Source organism: Chanos chanos, chromosome 14 (assembly GCF_902362185.1).
Source record: "Chanos chanos chromosome 14, fChaCha1.1, whole genome shotgun sequence".
Classification (NCBI taxonomy): domain Eukaryota; kingdom Metazoa; phylum Chordata; class Actinopteri; order Gonorynchiformes; family Chanidae; genus Chanos; species Chanos chanos.
In genome coordinates, this window is record NC_044508.1 from 19406541 (window position 1) to 19422474 (window position 15934).

The 15934-nt window shown below is 44.3% G+C and overlaps 1 protein-coding gene across 1 annotated transcript in view; it reads left to right on the forward strand.

Annotated features, from left to right (window-relative positions):
* nos1apa (nitric oxide synthase 1 (neuronal) adaptor protein a) overlaps positions 1-15934 on the forward strand; it is a 75805-nt gene that overhangs the window by 34013 nt on the left and 25858 nt on the right. The window lies entirely within an intron of this gene.

Below are 15934 nucleotides of genomic sequence, written 5' to 3' on the forward strand. Positions count from 1 at the left end.
ATGAGTAGAACTTCATTAAAAGAGCGTACACGCAGAGAAGATGCACTCGCCATGTGAAACGAATCAAGAGCTACAGAAATTCTGGTTTAGAAGCACATATTGATTCTGTTGTAATAAAAAGGGATCCATCATGCTGTGAGAGTGCTCGTAATGTAATGACATTAATAATGATAATAAGGTGTTTGTTGATTTTTCCATCCATCTGAGAGATATGGGTCATTATGATTCATAGGGCTATCAGTGTCCTCACACTCACAGCGCGTGGATTTCAAAGGCTTTGTTCTTTCCATAAATGAGGACATCACCCGTAGCAGCGGCGGTATTTACGTTATAAAACTGTCTCCATCAGTATTTCTGCAATAAAGTTTTGGTGTAGGTTGAGGCCCGTAACCCTGCCCATTGTAATTCTGAGGGATTTCTCTGTGGTGGCAGGAGGATTTTGGCAGTTAGAAGGCGCTGCAGAGTACAGCAGTGTCCTCCAAATCTCACTTACTAAGAATCTGTGGTCAGAGGCCGAACATCGCAGAAGGAGCCACAGAATGAGACGAACCGACAAAGGGGGTATGGGTTGGGGGGTGTTGTCTAAGCCCCCCTCCAGATTTTTGGCTGTCAGAGGAGTTCAGACAGATTTGATGAATTTAAAAGTCAGCAGAAGACAAGGTGTGTGAACAAGAGGCTGCTTTTTTGTTTTATTTTATTTCATTTTGTTTTGGTTTGGTTTGGTCTTTCCTTTTTTTTCACAGCAGCACAACCCACCGGAACAAGTGCGTTCCCTGCTGCATTAGGTTAGCCGCCGGATTTCATTAACATGGACTTATCTGCGGTGAATGCACACTCTATGGCTAGCAGACCACCTATAAAACAATGTCGGTTACAAAACTATTTAGTGTCGCTTTTCAGCTCCTCATGTCTCCTGTGGGTCGTTGTATCTGAGAAGCACAAACGTCTGATGGAAGAGTAACCTACGCGTGACAAACTAGTCTGTGTGAGTTGCACGGGATGTAAAAGTATAATTATGGCAGAATTACAGTATATGTGTAGGTAAGTGGGCCAGTGTTACGTATAGAGGTGCAGGGTTTGTTTATTAGGTTGGGAATTCAGATCAGTCTCAGACACATCATACAATTCTGAGTTTACAGTGGCATTTCCTTCCATTACAGCTCTGACAACAGTTATCAAAAGCCCAAATTCTGCTTTTTTTGTTCCAACTCATGACTGCCTCCTTACTGTGCTCTGCTCGGATCTGTGTGTTGGACCCGATCCAGACTCTCCTCTCAGTCATTGCATCAGCACCATTGAAAATGGTCCAGAATATTCCATCTCCCAGGCAACATTTGAGCCCAGGCCCCATTAGAGTAAAAGCCTGCTTGTGCATTCTTGCTCGAAGGTCTATGTGTGTGTGTGTGGGTGAGTGTGTGTGCGTGCGTATGTGTGTAAAGGACAAATGACTGTGTTTTATGTATACTGTCCCATTACCATTACAATATCCACTACAGGCAACCATTCATCCACGACTCATGAACTAAACCAACACATGCATGATGAACGGGCTAATTCACTTACCCAGAACCACAGAAAAATGTGTCCAGATTGACTGATGCTGCCATGTAATTTGGTTAGCGGCCAGTGGCACCAGATCGCTGAAAATGTCTTCAGACCTGTTTTTGGAATGTGTGGAGCTTGTAATAATATAATCAGCCTTGGTGCAACATTCACAGAGCACTCAGAAAACATGTCGTTTGTGTAGGAAGGAACACACTACATCCAGCACATGCATGAGCGAGCCAGGGATGCTCACTGTCCCTGGGTAATAAATTACAGGTGTCTGTCTGGGAGAACACAAACTCCGATCAGTGCTGTTGGTAAGATAATTGCATGAATGCGCCCACCTACTACATAGTGTCTAAACAATCTGCTGGCTCTTAATAAAAAAGAAAAAAAAAAGAAAAGAAAAAAAAAACAGAAGTGTTTTGAATACAAATCTGTGTTCTGTGGTAATGAATGTGGTTTTTGAGGTTGTTTGTAAAGTAAACAAGCCAGAGGACTAAGTCATTGTGTGTTGACTTTCTGGTCTCAGTGAACACACATCACTGTAATGGGGGATTGAGGAAAAGCCATTCTCATATTCAGTCTCAGTTAATTCCAGTTAACACCAGTTAACACTACACACTATCACAGAAACAGACAATGGTCAGTGTCTTTGTTTCTGGATTGACTCAGTGAAAATCACACTTTAAAGTCTGGTTTTCTGTCAGGGACACATTGGAGAACCACTCTTAAAACAGGATTTTACAGGGTTTCACAAGCTTTTTTCCCCTTATTAAATCTGACATCTCTGAATATTTTAAGGGTATAAAATCGATATTACTCAATACAGGGGTGTTATCCTCCATACATTCCACATCTGAGGTTTCTTTGAAACTATGTCCAAAATATCCAAGTCCACACACTGAAGTTTTGTTCTTGTTTTCAGAATGTGAATTTACCACACAGCCACAATGTAATAAACCATCAAACAACTACACATAATTACCTCTCGACTCCCCCAAAAGAAACACTTGTGGTTGTGACTCTGACTGACTTTTTGGAGAGATGTGGCCTTCCCATCTGCCTAACAGACGTGTCAGTGGACACAGACCCCCTCTGGGACTCCCAGTCTCCTGCCGCTCAAATTCCCCTCAGATTTACAAGGGAAAATTCCACAGGCCCCATTCTAAATGCCATCCTTTTCCCTGTCTTTCACACACACACACACACACAAAAACACCCACTCTTAATGCCCATTTTATTAAGCCCTCGTGTTTTTTCTGACTCTAGTAAAAATTAATTTGATTAAAATCCTGAGTAAGGGGAAAATCAAAGCCAAAAACTCTCTTTAAACACATGTACACACACTCTAATTCAGTCCAGTTCCACCTCTTTTCAGTACCTCTTTTCACTGAAAAAACCTTAAATCCAGCATAGAATTCATTTTTTTTTCCTTTAAAAGACCCAGGCAAGAATAACTCCCCCATTCTGTTTGACCATTTTCCTTAGATGATGGTATTCGACGTGTGTGTGTGTGTGTGTGTGTGTGTGTGTGTCTTTTCTGTACAATAGTAGGGTGTTGGCTGCTTTGAATTGGGTGTAAACATAGTAATTAATAAGTGCTAAGTGCTGAGGGACAATCTGATTGATGGCTGACACTCCTCTCACTTCTCCTGTGTGACCAGACTTGGAAAAGGACAGTATGCCACTGACCTGTTGTCCATTCACACCTTGCAGCTGTCTCGCTCCTACTCTCTTTCTCCCCCTCTCCCTCCTTTTCATGTTTATGTTTTCTGTGCACACCCTGTGAAGACCAGTGATAAGGTAGAGGAGGCGGCAGCCAGTGGGACCGGTAGATGGGTTAGCCGACAGCGGTCAGCTCAGACAGGGATCCGGCGCTATAGCCGAGTCTGGACTTCCAGGATCAGAGAACCAGACCTGCCGCTTTCTGAATACACGTTCCCCATGCCGGTTAAGATCTTTTCTGAATATACCGTTTACAAGAGCTGTACTTCATTAACTAAATGTTCCATCTAATACCATCACATGCTTAGAAGTCTCACCTCCCAGTGAGACTTTGAGATAGAGAGAAAGGTAATGGATTTTGAGAGAGAGAGAATTTTTTTCCCTCTTTTTTGCTTTGCTTTTTTTTTTTTGGTAGTCTAGAGATGGAAATTCGCATTACACCATGATATGGGTACTTTGTGATGATCTAGTTTTTTTCCCCCAGATTTTTGAATAGCACCTGAGCAAGCTAGTTAGCTACGTGCACTCCTTCGTTACCTTGTGATTTCATACAATCACACATCAGATTTAAGTGTATAGATGGGAGGTCATGTTAGCATGCTTTTAGCCTATCAGAGTCATGTGCAGCCAGTTTGGAACGATCACTGTAAGGGCCAAAAACACAGGGTATGCTTTTTGGAATAAGGTGTTTAGACAGGCAGTGTTTAAACCAGACTATCTGAGTATTCCCGAGGAAATGAGCAGGGCATAGATGATGATGATTGTAAATGCAGTCACTGTTTTGGGGGTTTGTCTAAGCCAGCTCAGTGAAGTAAACATTACTTTCGGTATTTAACTGGCAACCATGAATCAGTGCCGTTTTAAATAGCATATAACAGTCTCATCTAGATCTGTCTGATGTTAGTAATCCTACACTAAACACATCTGGACATTCACAGTCATTTTCCTCTTGACTGCAATCATGGCACTGTTTGTTAGCACATGGAGAGTTCAACCACAGCCAGTTTGATCTTGGGTTCTGTGCCCTCATACACAGCGTGGCACCAGGCTGTGGTCCACTCAAGAGAAAAAAAAAAAAAGAACTGAGGAAAAAGTGCTCTGTTCCCTCCCTTTCTCCCTGTCTCGCCCCCTCCTGATATCCCTCAGTAGAGAGGTGAAGGAAAGTCCTCAGGGGAAGGTTTTCACACTTCAGTTGCAGAAGTAGTTTGGTCTCATTAAAACTTCTGGCATGGCCCCAGATGAAAAGCCACAATAAATGACGTTGTACTCCTCACTGAATTTCCTTGCAAACTTTTTGAACTTTTTTTTTTCCAGAGGATATTCTGTGAGTTAAGCCAGTGGTTTAGTAGCACAAACAATGTCTTCCTTTTTCATGGCATTTGTAATCCCAAAGCATCAGTCATAGTTTTTTCATAACTTGTTTGACTTATCTCCTTAGTGTCATTTTGGTTAAGCACTACATGCACATTGTTGTTTTGTAGCTTTGTAGCACCAGTCGGATTTGTCAGTGCCACATCAAAACCTGTTTCAGTACAGAAACAAACAATAATCAAACTCAATTAATGTTTTATCTCCCTCTCTCCCTTTGTGTTTAGTAATGTAATTAACTCATCTTGGCCTCAAAAGTAGACCTCTTTTAGACAAATCTGTTGTGTTCCTACATTTTTGCTTTGTTTAGATTGCTTTTTTTTCCCCTTTCTTTTCGCGTCTCTGTTTAATGGAACTTCTGACGACCTTAGTGTCACTTGGAAAGCACTGATCGCATTCCACTGGCATTTCCATCAGTGGAGAGCAACCATGACGACCAGCGGGGAGACCCGCTGACACACAGTCTGATTGAAGTGGATACCGCACTGTAGACCTCACACACACTGGCTATTGTGACCAGTGAAGCAAGCGACCCGGTACTGATGCCTTCCTCTGCAGACCCAGTGCTGATGCCTTCCTCTGCGGTTCCACTGGACACCAGGCCAAGTGATCGCTAATGAAATTCCCGACGCGAGGCACTTGGCCTGCTCTGTCGCAAAAGATTCTGTCAAAAATGATTGGTTTGGACTTGTCATGTGGTTTTTAATGGAACATGTAATATTTATCATATGAAAAGGAACAATGGTTCAGAAAATTCATAACGATAAAAGGACAGGGAGCAGAAGGGAAACAGAAATGGAGGTTCGAGGAGAGAGTAAGAGAATAAGGTTATTGTAAACCCCACGAACAATACATCACTTTGTCCTTGACTTCGTTTTTCCTCACGTTCTCTGGAGCAGAAATACCGGGATGAATTTCTGTAATAAAATCATATTTCATTCTCAGGTACAGCAGCATTATTTCTCCAGTGTATCGTCTCTTTTCTGCTCCCTTTCACTATACCACCCTCGCTTGGCCCGCTAAGTGTGTCTTACTGTATGTCTTCCTCTGTAAATGTATAAAACTCATAAAACCCTGTTGGTAGATTAGCCACGGGAGGCTGTGCACACTTGGCCATTGCTAATGAATTGTAGGGTGCAGCTCCTCTGTTTCCTTGTGATTATTGTTGAGCTGTGAACAGCGGATGATAAACTGGATACAGGAGCAGTTTTGCCTTTGGCGAAGCTTTTTGAGGACCCTGCTCTTTTTTAAAATTTTTTAGTTTTTATTTTCCTTTTTTTTTTTTTTTTTTGGTAAGGCACTCCATGTGAAACACTTGTACAGAACCAAGGAACCAGACAGTTCGTGGTTATTACGCCTCCGTTCTACTCCCGGGTAGTCAGAGCTCAGCAGAACCACCCACACGCACGCCTGTGTGACTTGATAAGTCAGGGTACAGCCTGAAGGGATCTCTCCGTCCTCCGCTTCAAAGTATGACCAGAATCTCTTTTTGCTCTCTCTCACTAAAGACAAACTCAGAGATAGAGAGAGAGAGAGTTTCATCATCAACCAGCCCTCACCAGCATGTGCACTGTAGCGGCTCGTGGATCGTGTCCAGTTTTTGAAATTGACAGAGTTGTGTTACTCTTAAAAAAAAAAACTTTGTTAAACTCACTTCAGCCAGTGGAGCGTACCATTTGTTAACTTCAGATCCAACAAATGACTAACTTGGTCCCTGCTATGTGTATTGTCTGCCTGACTCAAGACGGTCATTGCGTTGCCTTTCCTGTCTCCCAAGCAGTAACAATGGAGTACTGTGAGAGCAAGGATATTATTTAGGCAGGGTTGGATCCGGGCTTTGGCTGTCTGTTATAACAGTAGAGGAAAGGCCAGGGCTTTGCTATCGGGCACATACAGGCACCCACGCTGCTGTTTAATTGTTTAAGCCAAAGTTTTTGGCTTGTCAGGCCACAAATGTAATTGAGTGGTTAGCCACAGGCCAAAACAAATCAATTAAATAGATTGAAAATAATTTGTAAGATCATTCTGTTTATGATGATGCCTAGTGCAAGGAAGAGGCTCTAAAAATGCTTAATCAACTTACGGTCGGGAGAAAGGCCAATCAGAGAGTGATTTCCTGTCCAAGAGCGCTTTGACGTTCCATCTCTCACCGCGAAGAAATCTGACCTTGCTTCAAAGTTTTAAAAAAGCGCATTCGAGTTCTTGGAGAAGACAGGCAGGCAGACATAACAATATTTATGACATCCTGCATCATATTGTTCGATCTGATAGCGTTTTCCCCCCCCCACATCTGCCTGCCGCTGCAGTGAGAGTGCAGGGCTGTTACTGCCTGGTCCCTGACTCTCTAAGCTCTCTGGTGGCAGCCACTGCTAAGCCATCGCCGTTCGCTGCTAAGCCACCGTCGTTTGCTGCAGGCACTGACACATTCGGATAAGGCACATTGCTCAGATTCTCATCCCTGTAAGATGTAAGATGTATTCTCATCCCTTGTACTTTACAGCAGAATGAGCCTTTGCCGAGGTGTGTTTAACACGATGCCCTTACGTGCCGTTGTCTGCTGTTAGATAGTGACATGTTCTGTACCTGCCCAAGCACGACACTTGAAGCTGTATCTCTACACTTGAGCAAGTCACCCATGTTGGATCGGGTGGGGAAAATAACAGCTTCATGGATTAACCTTATGGACTTTAACCAGTAATGACGCAGGTGCCATAACTGGTATGACTGACAAATTTAAAGTCATTGGGCCGCAGTTTGGGCAGCTATGTTCTGGAAACCAGGATTCATACATACAGTTAATGTCCTATGTGTTTTCTTGATTCTGACCTATAGAAGACCTATACCTATGGCTGACACTGCTGGATGTGGATGCAGTCCAACTCAGACTCTGACGCGGAGAAGTTGCTTATGGCCGTGATATGAGTCACATGGATTAAGTTCTTCTCTCAGGGTGAGACTGAGGAAGGATTTGATCTGAGCTTCATGCGTGCCTGTCTCTCAGCCTGCCCTGAGGCCGGATGGTCGCTGTCCTCTAAAACACTCACCGTCTGCACTCAGAGCAGACCCGGTCCCCTGGGGCCATCTGTGACGGCTCAGATCCCCCCTGTGTTTCTAAATCTCCATCTCTCATCTGAGGCTTCAAGGCCAAGTCCCTGCATGTAGTAACACTCTCCTGTGTAGGGCCGGAGGCTTTTTTGTCATGTGTGTGATAGTGAGGGACAATAAGTGAAGAAAGCAATATGAATTCTCATTAGCTCCGGCAGATGAGCGCTGACAAGTGGACGAAAGCTCCGTAATTACCAAACTCGTAAGCACATTACAGCATTGAGATCAGAGGTTGCTCTGGCTCGTTTTCTTCGTTTCCATTGCTGTGGTGCTGTGACAGATGCGGTCGATTAGAGATAATCAAGTGCCCGATAATGAGGGACATCATGGGAACTGTAGTTCAGATAGAGTTTCATGCATTGCTGAGTAGCTGATGCACCTGGATTACTCTAAAGCCGAATGGTATGCTAAAGAAAATCTCTCCCTCTTTCTCTCTTTCTCTCTCTCTCTCTCACTCTCTCTCTCTCTCTGCAGCAGTCCTTAAGATGAGATCACACCAGTTGAAACCTATTTGAAAGTGCTCTATGACAAACCAATATATGAGAGTGGGCAGTAAATCAAAAAATCTAATATTTCAGTCACCTATCAGCTTTGGAATGAAACTGGGTGTCAAAAGGGACAGCCAGCTGTTTTCTCAGCTTGCGCCTGTGTTGTGCTTTGCTAATGAAAAGCGTAAATGCCTTCGTCAGCGAACTGCTTCTCCCCACACACCGATAACTATGCAGTCGGGGCGTGCTGTTCTCACTGAGGAATGTCAAAGTCATAGCACTGCAGGGCTGCTGTAGGCCTTGTGTTTTTCTCCTGTTTTGACAGGTCTTTCTTTTCTAAGCCAAACACAGCTTCATTAAGAACTGAAGGACGTAATACTACTTAGTTGAAATAGTTGGAAAGTTCGCAATTTAATATTTTACATCAAAGTAAACTTATGTCTGAGTGCCAAGAATTCGCCCCAAGGCTTTACAGGAAAGAAATTCCACTCCTTAACCGTGCAGAACATGTGAGAAATATTGGCCAGGCAGTCAGTTTGTTTGTCAAATTGCTTTATAAATTTTCAGATTTAAAGAGAACTCTTGTCAGTCTATGCTGCGTGATAACTTTATTTTTTCCACCTCTTAGCTCCTTATGAAATAGACTCCTCGCTTGTTTGTATGACACTAAAACTATTTAAAGCAAACAGGCAGGTACCTGAGGATTCTGTGAGTGTCACTGAAAAGCAGAATAGGACCAAGCGCCAAAAACTCCTCTTCTTCTAAAAATTGCTCTTTTTCTCTGATTGAGAGCATAGTACTTGGAACCAGAAAAAAGCTGTTGTATTTCAAAGGCATTTCCCCTCCAGAGTTCACGGGTATGTTGTGAATGATCCAACGATCCAAAAAACGTACAGCCGGCAACGGTTCTGTGGTTTAGAGACAGCTCGTTGATGAAAGAGGCCGATGAAAGCTGGCTTGACTTGTGAGATTAACAGACTGGCTTTCAGTCAGTCAGCTAACAGCTGAGGACTGCATTGGTGCCAAAAGAAATATATCAGAATGAACAGTGTGTCACAGATGGAGTGTGTCAGCCGACGTCCTTACCGAGTTCCACCAGACACCTAACACACTGGCCGCTTTAAGTAAATGCCTTTGAACGTGCTGGGTTCAGTGTGTCTGCGAACAAGAAAGCTGCACTGCTATTTTCTTTTTTTTGTTTTTTTTGTTATTATGTCAGGGAAGGCTTTTTAGATATTCAAATGGGTTATGCGGGCTCTAACAAGCAGCTTTGCGTTGTCATAAATTAGCCCACATTCTTGCTAGGGGGCAAATTTTCTGTCATCCTTCTTCCGACTGCTGCTCTCATTAACATAGTCACTGATCTTTTTCGTCGGCGAGATGTAATGTATTTTCAGATGTTTTCTCTCAGCCCTTGACAACCGCTGCCACCCAGTCAAATGCCAACATCTGCTCGCCAGTGGAGTCTTATGTTCGCTCAGCTGAGAGGGCTCAGTATCTTCTCCTCCTTTTTTTTTTCCACTGGCTTCAGAATTTAATCCTGAAGTCTGGATATGTCCAATACTAACCATATTCAGTTAATACAATAACCTGGTATTAAGCATCACTGCAGAGGTGCCGGTTTTTTCTCTTTTTTTCCCATATAAATCCTTTTTTGCTGCAGTGGATATAAACAGCCCTACCCAGAAAAAGCCAGTCTGCGTGCATGCTGAGACGTATTTGCTTTCTATAAGATCTTTCTAATGTCAAGTCCTGGAGTGCCCTTAATCTAAGTATTTGTTCGTTCAGGGTCGGGACACATGCTAGACATGAACTAATACCAAGCTCTTTGGATCGGTTTAACTAGACTGCGGTATCAGAACATTTACTGTAGCCTTTAGCTTAATTGTGGACAACAGTGTTGTCTAAAAACGCTGAATGTGCACCGACCTTTAACACATAGAAAATTGCTCACATGTAACTTCTCCACGCTGTAATTAAAAGCCTAATGCTGAAGGCAAAAGAAAAGGGAGTATTGTACAAATGATGAAGCATGGTGTGCAGTCACAATTTTGGCAAGTCAAAGGAGATCTTATTAGGTTAACACATCCAGTTTACCGGGCTTTCAGCTGAATGGCATAGAGTACATGGACCTCTGATGGATGTTTGTAGCCTTTGGATGTGTTTAATTCAGACTTGGCAAGATAACAGTACATTCTTACTGGTACCTTCATACTTTATAGCACAAGTGAGTTTCCATCATGTATAGTGAAAATGGTACGTCTGTGTGTGTGTGTGTGTGTGTGTGTGTGGCTTGAACTCTTTTGACTCCTTAATGAGAGATTTCCACAGCAACAGACGGTGAAGAGGAGACAGTAGAATGTGGTATCCACTCACTCGGTTTCCTGTGCAAGAGACAGTAGAGACTCTGTATCCACTCATTCATTTCTCTGTGCAAATAAACAGCGGATATACTCTCGCAGTGCATCTCTCTGACTCTGTGGTGCTCTTGAGGTCATTGTGTGATAATGAGAATATCTCCCACACACACAGTATTTGAAATGCACTTTTCAATATTTGGTCTCGTTAGACCTGTGCAAATACAGATGGCCTGTTGGAGAGTCTGGCGTGTGGCTTTTTCAAGACTGGCTCAATTAAAATGCATTAATCGACCTAACCAAATTCCTCCACCGGACCCCGGCAACACATCCGTCCAGCCGGGCTGAGGCATTGGCCGAGATGACATTTATTTTTATCAGACATACCGCAGACCTAACGTGGGCCTCACCACACATTTGTTCCTGAGTGAGTGGGTGTGAGTGGGCTAAGAACATCCATCTGCAAACAAGGCATTACAATTTAAACAAAAATGAGGAAAATCAGGGGGGAAAAAATGGAAAATAGCCTACTCTGTAGGTGAGGGGGAGAGAGGAGTATGAAGACTTTCTGAGTTGAGATGGAAGTGTTGTAATTACGGATGCCCCGATCCGATCTCAAAGATCAGTATTTGCGCCGATCAAGGCGTTTTTTAACTGATCGGTATCAACTTTATTGAGCATGACCTTAAGCCCGATCCTCTGGTTTACGTCAGCTGTCATACAGGTGTCGTAAACGGAGAGCATAATTTGTGGCAGGACGCGGTTAAAATGTCTGGAGTGTGGAAATATTTTAAATTGGGAAACGAAAGCAGTCCAGCAGACACTTGTAATGTTTGTAATGCGAGCATTTAGCGAGGCGGTAGGAGCTGCGTTCAATAGGCTGCTACCGCTTTGATAGGGCACCTAAAGAATAAATACTCAGCGGACTGGCTCTGACAGTGGATGAGAGAGTCTGTGGAGGTGTTTTTGGACTGGCTCTGACAGTGGATGAGAGAGTCTGTGGAGGTGTGGTTGGACCGGCTCTGACAGTGTGTGGATGAGAGAGTCTGTGGAGGTGTTTTTGGACCGGGTGTGACAGTGTGTGGATGAGAGAGTCTGTGGAGGTGTTTTTGGACCGGCTCTGACAGTGTGTGGATGAGAGAGTCTGTGGAGGTGTTTTTGGACTGGCTCTGACAGTGTGTGGATGAGAGAGTCTGTGGAGGTGTTTTTGGACTGGCTCTGACAGTGTGTGGATGAGAGAGTCTGTGGAGGTGTGGTTGGACCGGCTCTGACAGTGTGTGGATGAGAGAGTCTGAGGAGGTGTGGTTGGACTGGCTCTGACAGTGTGTGGATGAGAGAGTCTGAGGAGGTGTAGTTGGACCGGCTCTGACAGTGTGTGGATGAGAGAGTCTGTGGAGGTGTGGTTGGACCGGCTCTGACAGTGTGTGGATGAGAGAGTCTGTGGAGGTGTTTTTGGACTGGCTCTGACAGTGTGTGGATGAGAGAGTCTGAGGAGGTGTTTTTGGACTGGCTCTGACAGTGGATGAGAGAGTCTGTGGAGGTGTTTTTGGACCGGCTCTGACAGTGTGTGGATGAGAGAGTCTGTGGAGGTGTGGTTGGACCGGCTCTGACAGTGTGTGGATGAGAGAGTCTGTGGAGGTGTTTTTGGACTGGCTCTGACAGTGTGTGGATGAGAGAGTCTGTGGAGGTGTGGTTGGACCGGCTCTGACAGTGTGTGGATGAGAGAGTCTGTGGAGGTGTTTTTGGACTGGTTCTGACAGTGTGTGGATGAGAGAGTCTGTGGAGGTGTTTTTGGACTGGTTCTGACAGTGTGTGGATGAGAGAGTCTGTGGAGGTGTGGTTGGACCGGCTCTGACAGTGTGTGGATGAGAGAGTCTGAGGAGGTGTGGTTGGACTGGCTCTGACAGTGTGTGGATGAGAGAGTCTGTGGAGGTGTTTTTGGACTGGCTCTGACAGTGTGTGGATGAGAGAGTGAGGAGGTGTTTTTGGACCGGCTCTGACAGTGTGTGGATGAGAGAGTCTGTGGAGGTGTTTTTGGACCGGCTCTGACAGTGTGTGGATGAGAGAGTCTGTGGAGGTGTTTTTTGACTGGCTCTGACAGTGTGTGGATGAGAGAGTCTGAGGAGGTGTTTTTGGACTGGCTCTGACAGTGTGTGGATGAGAGAGTCTGTGGAGGTGTTTTTGGACCGGCTCTGGCAGTGTGTCGGATGGCCAGGCTGCAGAGACCTCGGTGTGAATGCGAACAGGCTTTGACTGGGGTGGCATCTCTGCTCTGGAGGTGTGAGAGAGGCTCTCCTGCACCTGCTGGGATCCTTTTGTTTCAGGAGTGATGATGACATTTCAGAACTCTTATTGCCATTGTGAGCTGAAACTAAGCACCAGAGGCAGGAGACCTAAGCTTGGTGTTTCTCATGAGCCCAAAGATAAGAAAAGACATTAATTATTCACATCTCTCGTTTGTTGTGGCGTGTGTGCGTGTGCGTGTGTGTGTGTGTGTGTGTGTGTGTGTGTGTGTGGAGTTCTCACACACACATTTTCATTTTTCCTCACAGACACACACACACATGCACACATACACACATTGCTGTTGCTCACCTCACAAATCGCACTCGCCATTGGATGCTGTTAATAACGAGTTCCTTCTGAGAGGATGTGGAGCAGATTGCTTTCAGTGTAGAACTAAAGGGCACATATCGGACTTAACACAGAGTATAAATGCTTTGTGAGTCTCAAAGCTGTTCAGTATTTGCGTGAGTGTCTCTCTCAGGTATGAATGCGTTCTGTTTGAGAGGGATGATGAGATGGTTTTGAGGAATGTGCCAGAAGAGCCTCTCGAACACATCTCTGCCCTTCTCCCTTTGAAGTTTCCAGATCTTAACCACAGGAACAGATGTTTCTCTTTACTACAAAATCACATCACTCTTCACACAGACTCAGTTCATTTTTTTTTCTTCTTCATCGGGTCAATACATGGAGATCATGATGCAGATGAATGGCGGTTCATGCATCCTTTCTGCCCTCTTTAACTCTCTGATGCTCTGATTGGACGGGAAGCACATTGATTAACTATGAATCCATTACTTTGCACAGTCTCCTCTGCTGTTTACGTAATGATAAAGAACTGCTCAGTTATCTTAGTAGCATGAGAGGGACAGTAATTCCACTGGTTAACTGCGGCAGCATGCCAGTCGTAGAGTGTGTTGGAGTGTGAGGAATAATGTCAAAGCAATGTAAACTCACTGGCTCTTTCAGGGTCGATTTTTTCTCTGTGTGTTATTCTGATGTATTAAACAGGCCCAGTAAGCTCTTAAACAGTGCATGTTGTCGCCAGAAAAGGCTGACTCTGCAAATTGGGAGGAGAGGTGTCAACACTGGGGGGGATGGGGGGGGGGGGGGTTCAATTAATGAGTGGCATTTTTCTTCTTCTCTCTTGCTTGCTCTCCCGTACTTGGCTGGAGGAGTTTTGGCATAACACGCACCTGAGCTTCTCCTGGAATCATAAATCTTCTAGACTTCATATCGTCTCTCTGTGTTTGTGCGGAGTTAAAATGTGTGTCAAACAAAGCTCCCGGCCACCGGCCCCCCTGATTGGTCGCTCGGCACCCCACAGAATGTGTTAAGGGCCGTGCTTTAGCAGGTAGAAGAAGGCTTTGCATGCAGGGGAATTCATCGGGTTCTCTTTAAGCAGTGCTGTTGATCAGAGCGGTGGCCTGTTCTCCTGTTAGTGCACGGTGAAGAATAACTGAATCCCTGATGAACTCGCGCGAAGGCCATACTCCTGGGTGAAGGAAAGTCTGCCAGAGGAATCTCCCCTGTGTCAGTGCTCTGACAGGAAAGGTCAAATAGGTCAGTTTTCACAGAGGTGAGATCAGTCGAGTGTTTTGTCCCTGCCCTGGAAAATAATGAGACAGGATCCAGTGAGACAGGCAGCCAAGATGGTAACGTTACCCTGAGAAAGAAGACCAGTGCACTGTGAAAAAAGCATGTGTGACCTGGGACTTTATCAGTAAGACTGGCTCAGATGATTCTCAGGACTCAACAGTAATGTGGGGAAAAACAGGCATTTAAAGATGTGTTTCTGTATTATTGATGATTTTGGGAGATTTCAGTTTCTTTAAGAGATTTTGAACCTTGTCCTTCCAGAGGCACTGCCTTTCTGTGGCATGTCTTTTTTTTTCTTTTCAGTCTTGCAGTGGTCTTTGAGTCCAGTTCTTTCATCAGGCTCCAGTGAAAACAGAAACAGAAAGGTGTGGCCATTTCCAGGCAGAACCAAACACTTAGCATGGGTGTGTTTCGTTGCATTTGTTGTGCTGCTTGTCTGGTTGAAAAGTGATAGTGATACAGATGTAGTTTAGCTGTCACTTTGAAGGTGTCCAGGGAATAATAGATCTCTCAGCCCACGGAACCATTTGATACCCCTGGGCAGCCAAACTCATTTTCACTGGAGAAGGGTGTAGGTAAATGTCCTCTTTTTTTTCTGTCCATCTCCGTTTCAGAGTGAATTTCCCAGTGGGAATTTTGAGGGAAGGGGGAAATGAGCTCTTAGATCAGATCTGTAGATGAGAGTTATTTGCGTGGTTTCAGAAAGAGGTGATGACAGACCCTTATATAGCCAATATGTGGTTTGTCTTTTATTTCTCAGTCTTGATCTGGTGGAGAGAGAGCAAAAAAAAGTATGCTGTGTGTGTGTGTGTGCGCGCGCGAGTGTGTGTGTTGGCACAAGCAGAGCTGGCCGTGAGTGTTCCACGGTGAGTCATTCCACATTAGTATTGCTGACTGTCACACTAGCGGCTTCAGCAGGTTCAATTAGCCGTCACCCCCTGGCCCTGAAGGACACCTTTAAATGTTCTTTCAGACTGCTTAGTAATGGGTGCTTAGTAAAGGTTACTCCGTGTTTTTGGTACCCTCCACACAAAGGAGAAATACACATTTGAATAGGGTGATTTTTTTATTTCTCTCCCTCCTTCAGAGTCCTTTTTACTCCTTATTCACTAGTTTCTATGAAGCTTGTTAACTTTTGACTTTCAGAATTATGATATTTATAATTATAGTTTTATAAATATATATAGTAATCACAACATTTTGCAACTTAAATTACTGTAAACACTTCCATAATAATAACTTATTACACAAGAATGCTAGTTAAGCATAAAGACGGCAGCTAGACACATTTCAATGCTCATTTCTTGATACATAAGCTTAACTAAGAAAAATAAATGTTACAATGACCACGTATTGAACATCTTTGTCACTTTGTGTGTGTGTGTGTGTGCGTGTGTGCGTGTGTGCGTGTGCGTGTGTGCGTGTGTGTGTGTGCGTGTGTGTGTGTGCGCGTGTGTGTGT